Source organism: Macrobrachium rosenbergii, chromosome 42 (genome assembly GCF_040412425.1).
Source record: "Macrobrachium rosenbergii isolate ZJJX-2024 chromosome 42, ASM4041242v1, whole genome shotgun sequence".
NCBI lineage: Eukaryota > Metazoa > Arthropoda > Malacostraca > Decapoda > Palaemonidae > Macrobrachium > Macrobrachium rosenbergii.
The window spans coordinates 53,044,288-53,056,787 of NC_089782.1; positions in this window are offsets into that span (position 1 = coordinate 53,044,288).

The window sequence follows — 12,500 nt, forward strand, 5'->3', positions numbered from 1 at the left end:
TTAACGAACATTAAGCCCACTGTAGTAAAAGTACATGGTATTACTGCGCTCTCTTGATTATCGTTAACCTTTGGTTCTGAGACGTTAAATATTCTTATGATAGGTAAAATAATTTTTATAAGAATCCAAACAGGTTAGCTTCTTATAATTATCATAAAGCAAATTTAGTTTTATCATGAAAGGTAATATGATGTTTCTTGTTTATTTGCAAACATGCCAATGATATTATTATTATATTATTATTATTATTATTATTATTATTACATGAAAGTCAGAAAAGGAGATAAACTTGCTAAACGACCTTCTAAGGAATAGAAAGACAGATATACAGGAAACCCGAATTGTCTGCATTAAATTATTCGTCAGTGAGGAATAATTTAATCAGATATTTGTGCCCGCGGTTACGCTGACCGTCGGACAAGAACTATCTGCTCAGTTATGTTTCGGAATTGTCCTTTCTGATAGCTTGTAGTGTTCCATATCAGTTGAATAAAAACACTAGCTCATATTATTAATTCATTCTTCTAAATGCAATGAGGTAAATTATTAAAGTAATAATTACCTAAACTAATTGTTTCTCTGTCTCTCTCTCTCTCTCTCTCTACCGTGCCCGCATAAGGCCATCTTAATCCAAAACGAATAATTAACTGGGTGGCTCAAGACTTGACCCACCAAAGTACACTAACTACCAGATACAAAATACATTGATTATGTCAACAGAGGCCTGGAGTAGTTTCGGGGTTCAAGTCGTTAACCATCCATTGGCTTGTCGCTGTGTGAACACTGTTAACACTTAGTAGTTGTATATAGCTATATGTATATATATATATATATATATATATATATATATATATATATATATATATATATATATATATATATATATATATATCGTGATAGAGACAGTAACCCATAGCTAAGATCAGTGTCATAACTGAAAACTATCAAAAAGAGTCCACGTCTCATAAGCTTACGAATAATGTAGACAATCATCTAAGTACAGGTTTCTTGGTGAGGAGCAAGAAAGGGGAGAAAAAGCCTGTTATTTTTTCATAGACATTGATTGGTATTTAAGGGGGTGAATCTGCGAGTATGTACATTCATAACACGCACATCTTGGATTCTGATATCAACCAGTTTTATTTAACTTAATTTTGTCTTTGGAAGTTCAGAAAACTTTCTGCGTTTTTTCAACATTCTTCAGTTTTCAATCTTCCACTTTCCTCTTATACTCTCTGTTTTAAACTTCATATTTCAATGCGGCATCCCTTGGGATAATATTAATATAGATATTAGAATAGTAAGTTGCTCGTCAGATACTTCAGTAGTTTATCAGTCCCGCGATTCTTTACTCATAATTTCCCACTGATCTTTGGAAATGGTAAAATATATACCCATTATTCTGTGATAAGAACAATGCATTGTTCAGTATACTTTACGATAATGCATTGTCGGTTATACTTTTACAATTATAATTCTCGATAATACTTCTACTACCTTTTGAATAAATTAAAAATGAATTAAAAATTATTTCTTTAGATATGATAAAACACTTTATTTCATATTCTTTAGAAAGGGAAAAAACACTACACTATCCCATCTCTTAAGGAAAAATATCTTTCTGTGTTCTTTATGTATGACTTAACATCTTACCCAGTGTTCTTTAAATAGAACGGAACACCTTATCGTTGCTTGTTAAATAGGACTTAATACCCGTATCTTTATTTTTATGGACAGGATAAAACGCCTTACTATGATCAGTTTACCTTTTATTTCTTAAATAATTGTTCTGTATTTCAGCGTATTTTTTATAGATTCTTCCTCGTAATTTTACCGAATAGCTTATTTTCTTTTTATATTTTACAATGACACTCTTTGCTACTGATTATTATCCCACCTCTTAATTCACTCTTACTTATCATCTCTTCATCTTAGGAATCCTTACCTTTCCTTGGCCTATTTCTTTCATAATCTCCTCTTCCACTCTCATTATTTTTCTGTTTGACTTCAGTTGTTTAACTACAACTCCACACTGCTTTTTAACTCTTTTATTCTTTCGCCAGATTTTGCTTTATTCTTTAAAAGAGAATTACTTTTCCAGAGGCTATTCTTTATTCCTTTCCCCCTTACAACTTGTCACTGTAAATCTCTCTTTTTCCTCACTTTTCCTTCTACTTTTTCTGCTCGATATTCCAAGAGAATTTTGTTTATCATTTTTCTGAAAACCTTTTTGAATAGATTTACTTGTTTCGCTTTTCAGGATTTCATCATTTTTTTCATTATTCTTCCAGTTTACCTTATTTCATTGTTTATCCTTTGACCACAACTGCTAGTTCAAAATATATTCACCCTCAGAATTTTAACACCTAAAACTCTACAAAGTAATCTGTCTAAATTCTATCATTTTCTTATACGCATATACAGAGGTCCCAACTGAGTTATATTGTCTACTTAACAACCCCACTAAAACTCGTGTACATATGAACTTAATCGGCTTATTTATGTGAATATATCTTCTCATAGTTCATCACCACTTTGGATATTTCGTTCTTAAGAAAACTTCATTGACTATGTAACTTCAAGCTTCATCACCACTTCGAATATTCTTCTCTCAACAAAAACTTCATTGACTACGTAATTTCATACTTCATCACCACTTCAAATATTCCCTTCTCAAGAAAACTTCATTGACTAAGTAGCCTCACACTTCATTACCATATCGAATATTCCCTTCTCAAGAAAACTTCATTGACTATGTAACCTCACACTTCATCACCACTTCGAATATTCCCTTCTCAAGAAAACTTCATTGACTATGGAACCTCATACATCATCCCACTTCGAATATTCCCTTCTCAAAAAACTTCATTCACTATTAAATTCATACTTCAACACCATTTTGAATATTCCCTTCTCAAGAGAACTTCATTGACTGTGTAACCTCACACTTCATCACCACTTCGAATATTCCCTTCTCAAGAAAATTTCATTGACTATGTAACATAACATTTCATCACCACTTCGAATATTCCCTTCTCAAAAAAAACTTCATTGACTATGGAACCTGACACTTCATCACCACTTCGAATATTCCCTTCTCAAGAAAACTTCATTGACTATGTAACCTCACACTTCATCTCCACTTCGAATGTTCCCTTCTCAAAAAAACTTCATTAACTATGGAGCTTCATACTTCATCCCACTTCGAATATTCCCTTCTCAAGAAAACTTCATTGACTATGTAACCTAACATTTCATCACCACTTCGAACATTCCCTTCTCAAGAAAACTTCATTGACTATGGACTTCACAAAAACTCATTCACTTACTTCATCCCTTTGAATATTCCTTCTCAAGAATCATTGACTTCTAACTTCAAAAACTTCTGAATATTCCATTCTCAAGAAAACTTATTGACTATGGAACTTCATATTTCATCACCACTTCAAATATTCCCTTCTCAAGAAAACATCATTGACTATGGAAATTCATACTTCATCACCACCTCGAATATTCCCTTCTCAAGAAAACTGCATTGACTATGTAACCTCACACTTCATAACCACTTCGAATATTCCCTTCTCAAAAAAACTTCATTGACTATGGAACCTCATATATTATCACCACTTCGAATATTCCCTTCTCAAAAAACTTCATTCACTATTAAATTCATACTTCAACACCACTTCGACTATTCCCTTCTCAAGAAAACTTCATTGACTATGTAACTTCATACTTCATCACCATTTCGAATATTCCTTGCTCAAGAAAACTTCATTGACTATGGAACTTCATACTTCATCACCACTTTGAATATTCCCTTCTCAAGAAAACTTCAGACTTCGTTACCATTTCGAATATTCCCTTCTCAAGAAAACCTCACTGACTATGTAACTTCATACTTCATCACCATTTCGAATATTCACTATTCAAGAAAACTTCATTGACTATGGAACTTCATTCATCATCACCAGTTCGAATATTCCCTTCTCAAGAAAATTCATACTTCATCACCATTTCGAATATTCCCTGCTCAAGAAAACTTCATTGACTATGTAACTTCATACTTCCTCACTATTTCGAATACTCCCTACTCAAGAAAACTTCATACTTCGTCACCATTTCGAATATTCCCTTCCCAAGCAAACTTCATTAACTGTGTAACTTCATACTTCCTCACCATTTCGAATATTCCATTTTCAAGAAAACTTCATTGACTATGTAACTTCATACTTCCTCACCATTTAGATTATTCCCTACCCAAGAAAACTTCATACTTTGTCACCATTTCGAATATTCCCTTCTCAAGATAATTTCATTGACTGCGTAACTTCATACTTCCTCACCATTTCGAATATTCCCTACTCAAGAAAACTTCATACTTTGTCACCATTTCGAATATTCCCTTCTCAAGAAAACTTCATTGACTGTGTAACTTCACACTTCCTCACCATTTCGAATATTCCCTACTCAAGAAAACTTCATTGACTATGGAACTTCATACTTCATCACCACTTCGAATATTCCCTTCTCAAGAAAACTTCATTGACTATGTAACTTTATACTTTATCACCATTTCGAATATTCCCTTCTCAAGAAAACTTCATTGACTATGGAACTTCATCTTCATCACCACTTCGAACTTTTCATCCTATAGACAAAAAATCATCCTATAATTCATCACCACTTCGAACCTCTTCTCCTAAAAAAGCCTGCGCTTTTTCCTTAACTGTATGTTCCCCTCATTCGCCAATTTTACTCTGTTCTTCGTTCGAGGAATTCACTTAAGAATTACCAGTAATCTTAAATTATCAAATTTTCGACAGTGGCTCCTGTTTCAGATACTGATGTTTTGTCCCATCAGTATCTATTCATTTGGATTTTGTCAAATCATTTTACAGGTGAATGATCGTAGTAAATAACTGTAAGCAATTATCTGGATTTAACTGCCTAGAGCAGAAATATTTTAAAAGGATGAAACCACTCAGACGCTGTTAGAAGATATGAATAAACCAATCGTTTTCTACCGTATAGAGAGGAGGTTTAATAAAATAATGAAACTGCAATATATATGAGAACACATTACAGATATAATTATGTTCACCACACTTATAAGTATGTTGAGAGAGAGAGAGAGAGAGAGAGAGAGAGAGAGAGAGAGAGAGAGAGAGAGAGAGCGTAAAAAATACAATCTACAAAAAATTATGAAAAAAAGCATCATGATTAAGAAAAAGAGATAATTTTATGAGGGACAGATAAAGAGGGAAGGAAAACCGGCTAAAAATGAAATAAAAAATATCCTAATTAAGCGATATAAAATAATTACGATATGGAGAGCGAAAGAGAGAATTAACCACCTAATGATACACTCTGGATAAAAAAAAATAGAAAAAGAATAGAGTAACTAAGATGAAGAACTAGGTAATAAAAAATGGAGTGAGTGTGTATGTGTGTGTGTTTAGAGAGAGAGAGAGAGAGAGAGAGAGAGAGAGAGAGAGAGAGAGAGAGAGAGAGAGAAAGCCCCCTCGCACTAAATTGCTACCCCCTTATCAGACAGGGTTTAATTGCTCTGTCTGTTGTACCTTTAAAGCTCCTACCTTTATGTTCCCCTCATCCTTCTAATTCGCCTCACTCCATCCGCTCTTTTCTTATTTTTATTTATATCTGTTTGTCTTTCTCCCTCCTCACTTTCTCTCCCCTCAACTCTCAGTAGGCTCCGAGCCCTCTCGGTAGCCCTTACTTCAAACCTATTTAAACCCGCACGGGGTTTATACATCCCAGGATTGTGGAAATTCTCTCTCTCTCTCTCTCTCTCTCTCTCTCTCTCTCTCTCTCTCTCTCTCTCTCTCTCTCTCCTTTCATTCCCTCTGCATTATCAGAATAACCCCAGTAAGAGAACACGATCTATTGGCAGTAAGCCCATGGGGGTCTTGGCAGCTTTGCTTTTTTTCCTCCTCGACTCTATCCCAGGGGATAATTTTTTTAACTCCTTTTTTTTTTCTTATAGTAAATCTACTCAGGGCCCTAATGGCGGAATTGTTACAAAAATGTCTCTACAAAATAGCTTTACGAGGTCAAGATTTTTATCAGACTCACACTTTGATAGACTGACAAAAATTAAATGTGGTTGTCAATCTATACGCTTGAGCAAATGCGTCTCTCTCTCTCTCTCTCTCTCTCTCTCTCTCTCTCTCTCTCTCTCTCTCTCTCTAACCAATACACACCTACGAGCGCCTGCATACACACAAAACTAAATATATATATATATATATATATATATATATATATATATATATATATATATATATATATATATATATATATATATATATATATATATATATATATATATATATATATATATATATATATATGTATATATACATACATATAATATATATATCATATGATATGAATATACATGATATCTCTCTCTCTCTCTCTGATATCTCTCTCTCTCTCTCTCTCTCTCTCTCTCTCTCTCTCTCTCTCTCTCTCTATATATATATATATATATATATATATATATATATATATATATATCTATGTATAACATATATCTATGTGTATAAATATTATAAATATATATACATATATATATATATGTGTGTGTGTGTGTGTGTAGAGAGAGAGAGAGAGAGAGAGAGAGAGAGAGAGAGACAGACAGAGAGAGAGAGAGAGATTCTATATATATGATCATACTGCCTCTAACTCTATGCCTGCGATTTTACTTCCACAAATATCCACCCAACTTGGCTCCCCTTTTATAAAAATAAAGACCTATCAAAACCTGAAGTAGCGTTGGTGAAGCAGATAGTAAATGATAAAAATGAAAAACCTGAAGATGCAAAAACGCCAGAAAAAAACTGCGACCCTTCACCGCTCGCACAGAAGTGAGAGGAAATATAACTCGCAATCGAGTTAAATTTGCGGTAAAGAGAAAAGTGAGCCAGAAAAAAAGTGGTCCCTTCCTCGGAGCAATCACAAAGCCAACAGTTAATACAACCGGCTGAATGAGCGTATCCGGCCATTAAACAAACTCTGGAGGATTAAGATTTCATTAAAATTATGTAAATAAAGAAGTAAATGTCCCTTTGGCTAGGCAAATAACGACCTGGCTATTACACAGGAAACATTATACGGATATAACATTTTTCTGCCGGGGCGTAATCCGGGCTCCCGACCGCCGTGTTTATAGAATTTAGGAGCATAAATTATTTCGTATAATTGCCTCCTATTCTACAGACGTACACCGCGATTCTCCTCTGCCAGCAAATGTTACACAGGAAGTGAATTATCCGTTTTTGCAAGTCCAGAGCCCATCAAGGCTTAAACAATTATACGGTCGTCATCAGAATCATCATCTGGTCTCTCTCTCTCTCTCTCTCTCTCTCTCTCTCTCTCTCACACACACACACACACACACACACCTTATGATCATTATGATGAGGAGTTAAAACTTTCACAATGAATAAAATCCCTATCATCATTTCTGTTTTGTTATGTTTGTTACAGAAAGAGGAGGCAGTATAATTTTTCTGGATATATTTGTGAATGTATAAAAACGCAAATACACCTTGCATTCGCAAATACATAATTATGCATGTGATTTTTGCTTATAGGAAATATATTTCGGGAACAAACTCACGGAAATCCAAATAACATGACCGGTGGAGCATTTACATCTAAAAGGTCAGTGGCCGAGACAACGAGTAGGCCTACAAACAACACGACAGTAACGCTGGGAACCTACAAAAGCCTATTTAGCCAACTTGGCCTACATCTTTCTCAGCAGCTCGTGCCTCCCTGCTCTTTGAAGACGAAAATAAAACTGACAAAGCAATCATTAGAAGAGAGAGAGAGAGAGAGAGAGAGAGAGAGAGAGAGAGAGAGAGAGAGAGAGAGACTTTAGAGAGAGGATATTTGTATATATATTACTTATATATATATATATCATATGACTTTATCAACAATATATACAGGTATATTATATATATATATATGTATATATATATATATATATATATATATATATATATATGACATATGTATATATATATATAAGTATGTATATGTATAATATATATACATATATATACATACATATATTTACATACAGTGTATATATAATACTGACGAACATACACAACCGTTACGCATACAGACATACATACATACATACATATATATATATATATATATATATATATATATATATATATATATATATATATATATATATATATATATATGGTGTATCAACATCAAGTACAAATGTCGCAGCCATAACGCTTGGTGCAAGTTGGGAACACAGTGCCATCCCAAAGTACAAAACTCCAAGAGAGCCATTAGTTGCCAAGGATACTAACCCGTATCCTCAGTCTAGACACCCGCAACTGGAAAGCGAGGAAATTCGATCACTACAACAAAAAGCGCTCCAAGAAAGACCCAAACTTCATTCACCTTCCTTTTTCGATGACTAAGGTGTAAAAACCACATTACCTATTTACACGATGCGTGTACGACAACCTCATGTTTCAAAGACCAGGAAACTGTAGAACGCATTTCTTATTTTGACTTTCTTGCAGTGGAAATCATGGCCTACATCCTACTTCAGGCTCTCATTCATATCGATTCTGCACTAAGCACACCACTCTCTACTGTCTCTATTCGTATACACTACGGTGAAGTTACGAGCCCTACCCTCCACTACCCTTGCCTTGCCGTGAGTACAGGTCTCGTTCGTGTTCTCAATGATACTGCGAGGAAGATTAGACCAGTTGAATCAGTCCTTCTATGCTGTTCGTTTCAGGGAGATGGAACTCCCTCCCTTCTTTTACGTTCTCTGAATGATTTAATGCGCTTAGTCTTTGCTAAAAAAAAAAAAAAAGGAAGGCAAGAAACACTTCACATAAGCCCAGTGTTTGTTCAGTTTATGTGGAATATGAAAAATTTGAAAAAAGGGTTTGTGTACTGTGGAATCAAATGAAAACCTCACCTGACGGACTTACATATATCTGCTGGAATGTGACAAGTGCTAATGACAAATGCAGCTTTCTGTAACCGGCTATTAGCAGAAGAGAAAAAGAACTAGTCAACTCATATATATATATATATATATATATATATATATATATATATATATATATATATATATATATATATATATATATATATATATATATATGTATATATATACATATATATATATATGTATATATATAATATATATATATGTATATATATACACACATATATATATATGTATATATTTATATATATATATATATATATATATATATATATATATATATATATATATATATATATATATATATATATATATATATATATATATATATATATATATCTTAACCTTGGATAACTTCTGCACATGATAAAAAAACGTTGCAACTAGACACTTTGAACTAGACAGAAACCAACGAAAAACGCAACTAAAGACTTCTATTAGATGATGTCAAATAAATGAAATAAAATAAGAGGTAGCTTAATCAAACACATTAGAAGAGAAGGTGCCTTCAGTACAATCCCTGAAGCCGACTGAGCGACACAAACACCCTCAGGATTACCCGTTTCATCAGGGTACTAACTTGCGTCAGCCATAACCTTCCATCTGCAGAGAATTGTGTGTAAATGAAGCGACTTTTTTTTTTTTTTTTCGAAGTCCTTTTGTTAGAGGAGGTCGAGGGAAGGAGAAATTATCAAATATGGTTCACCAAGAGGTCAGGCTTACGGAAAACAAACGCAAATTAACGTTGTAGTGAAATCAACTGTTATGAGCTCGGCATATGCTGATTAAAGAATAATGTGCAATCATGTTATATAAATTTACTATTAGGAAATAGGCTATTTTGGGTTCGTGCAAAAAACAAAAACAAAAAAACACAAAGGTACCCAGAGAGAGAGAGAGAGAGAGAGAGAGAGAGAACACTATAGGGTCACGAATAGGCCTAAAACTGTATCTCACGTAACAAAGCAAATGTTCTCTTTCTCCTGAAAAGACAAAACTACTCATGATATTTAAAGAAGTTGCAAATAGACTGACTGAAAATATACATCAAAATGAAAATGAACAGCAAAATAACACAGTTCAAATCTTTTAATAAAAATTACAGCAAATACCATTATCATTAAATAATGCCCACTCACAGATCAGGTCACATAAGGCCTTTCACTTTACCGATGACAAGGATCATCGGTGAAAAAAAAGAGGCCCAAAAAAAGTTAAGAGGGAAAGAAAATGTAAGAAGAATTAAGAACAAATGCAATCCTTTCAGAAAAAGAGAAAAATATCAGTAGATATCAATAAAGCTCTAAAAGAAATAATGCAGCCCCTCCTCATCATACGAATGCCAACATTACCTATACCACTTTGGGGACATTAACACATACATGTATGTATGCATGCATGCGCATACACACACACACATATATATATTATATATATAATGTATAATATATATATATATATATATACACACACACACACACACACACACATATATATATATATATATATATATATATATATATATATATATATATATATATATATATATATATAGTCAACTTGTTTTTATCGCCAACTTCAAGTTTCAAGAAAATCTGCACACACACACACACGTGCGCACACACACACACACATGCGCACACACACAAGTAATTCGAAGATGAGCATAAATTAAAAAGGAAAAATAAAAGATAAAAAGCAAGACAATAAATAATTAGTTTTCTAGCACGAACACTGTACAAGATCCTGCACTTAATGTCAGATGTCATTAACTTCTGTCTTTCAAAATTGAATAAAAAAAAATGTTCAAACAACTGAACAAAAACATGGCTCTTTGACAAGTCTGTGTTGGACAGTTGGGGTGAGTTGAAAGGTAATAATCTGAAATGAACAAAGAGAAATTGATAGGTCCCTGCTGTATGCATAAGGCAGGATTAGCAATAACAAACATTACTTCACAGTGTGTTGAAAAGGTGGTTAGTCTTTATGCAGCCAAAATTTCAGATCAGGAACAGTGATTTGCAAAACATAATTACAAACCTGATATAACAAGATATTCTGATATACATCCACCGGATAATATAATGTAAATTGTCTCTTGACTTCTTGTTTTTTATTTGTCTAAAAGTGATTTTGAGTCTAACGTGCGAAATTCGTTTAAATGTACGGTACCTTACAAAGGATGCCCCTTGGACAACGAGTCACATATAGTTAAACAATAAGCTCCTCGAGAAAAACTTTCTTGAAAACTCCATTACGCTCAAAAAGTTATAACTTGTTGCCGTATATATTAGGATTGCATACCTTTATTCGAGAAGCAATATTTACGAAAACATAAATGGGGCCAATGCTTTTGTGAAACCCACCAAAAATGCAAAACAACACCTTTCATTTTCTTTTGGAATAAGAACTGAACCCTTTTAATACAATGAATCAAAAGAAATAAAAAATCAATGAAAGGAGAGAGAGAGAGAGAGAGAGAGAGAGAGAGAGAGAGAGTTGCAGGAAATTCAAGCTAATCATCTTCACCCCTATAAGGACGAAAAACCTCGGAGTAGGAGAGCTATTTTTCAATAATTATAAAAATATTCCGTAAGTGATCTAAAAATAACGAAACAGTTATGGAATCAATCAAATCTGCATTAACTTTTGTGACAATATTTCATTCCAAGAAACGACGTACATTGTTTATACATTTTATTTAACATCGTTGGTAATAATGCAGACCAGTTCCCAACTAACAAGTGTTTTCCTTGTTTTGGGTTTATGTTTTATTTTCGCTTCGGAAGCAAATTATGAAATTGAAAAAATGAAAAAATATAAATAATGACATATATATATATATATATATATGTGTGTGTATACATTTATACATATAAACGTACATAATATATATATATATATATATATATATATATATATATATATATATATATATGTGTGTGTGTGTGTGTGTGTGTGTGTGTGTGTGTGTGTGTATAATTTACTATTCGATTGTCAAATAAACAAATAACTTTAAACAAATACAAAAAAGGACAAAAATATGAACTGAGTCGAAACAAGAATATATATAATTTGCACAACTAGGCACAATATCACATGAAAACAAATAAAAGACAAAAATACGAGAAATATAACAAATGGATCATCATAAACAGAGCAAGAAATAAAGAATAACTTGAAATGATTCAATAACCGAACAGAGAAGCAAATAACAAAGCCACCAAGAAATGAAAACGTGAAAAGTACCTGTCCACAACGGCTAGAGAACAACTCATCCTTCACGCCAACCAAAGACTATGACCAACTACGGTCCCAAACGACCTCTCGGAAGACACAAAAAAGATGACAAGTCTTGGATAAAGAAATGGAAGGCTAGATCGCTGAAGGGTAAATGGACTACAAAGGAGACAGGACTGATAGGTCACTGACTGCGATATTTATAGCAAATAGGCCATTAATTGAGGAA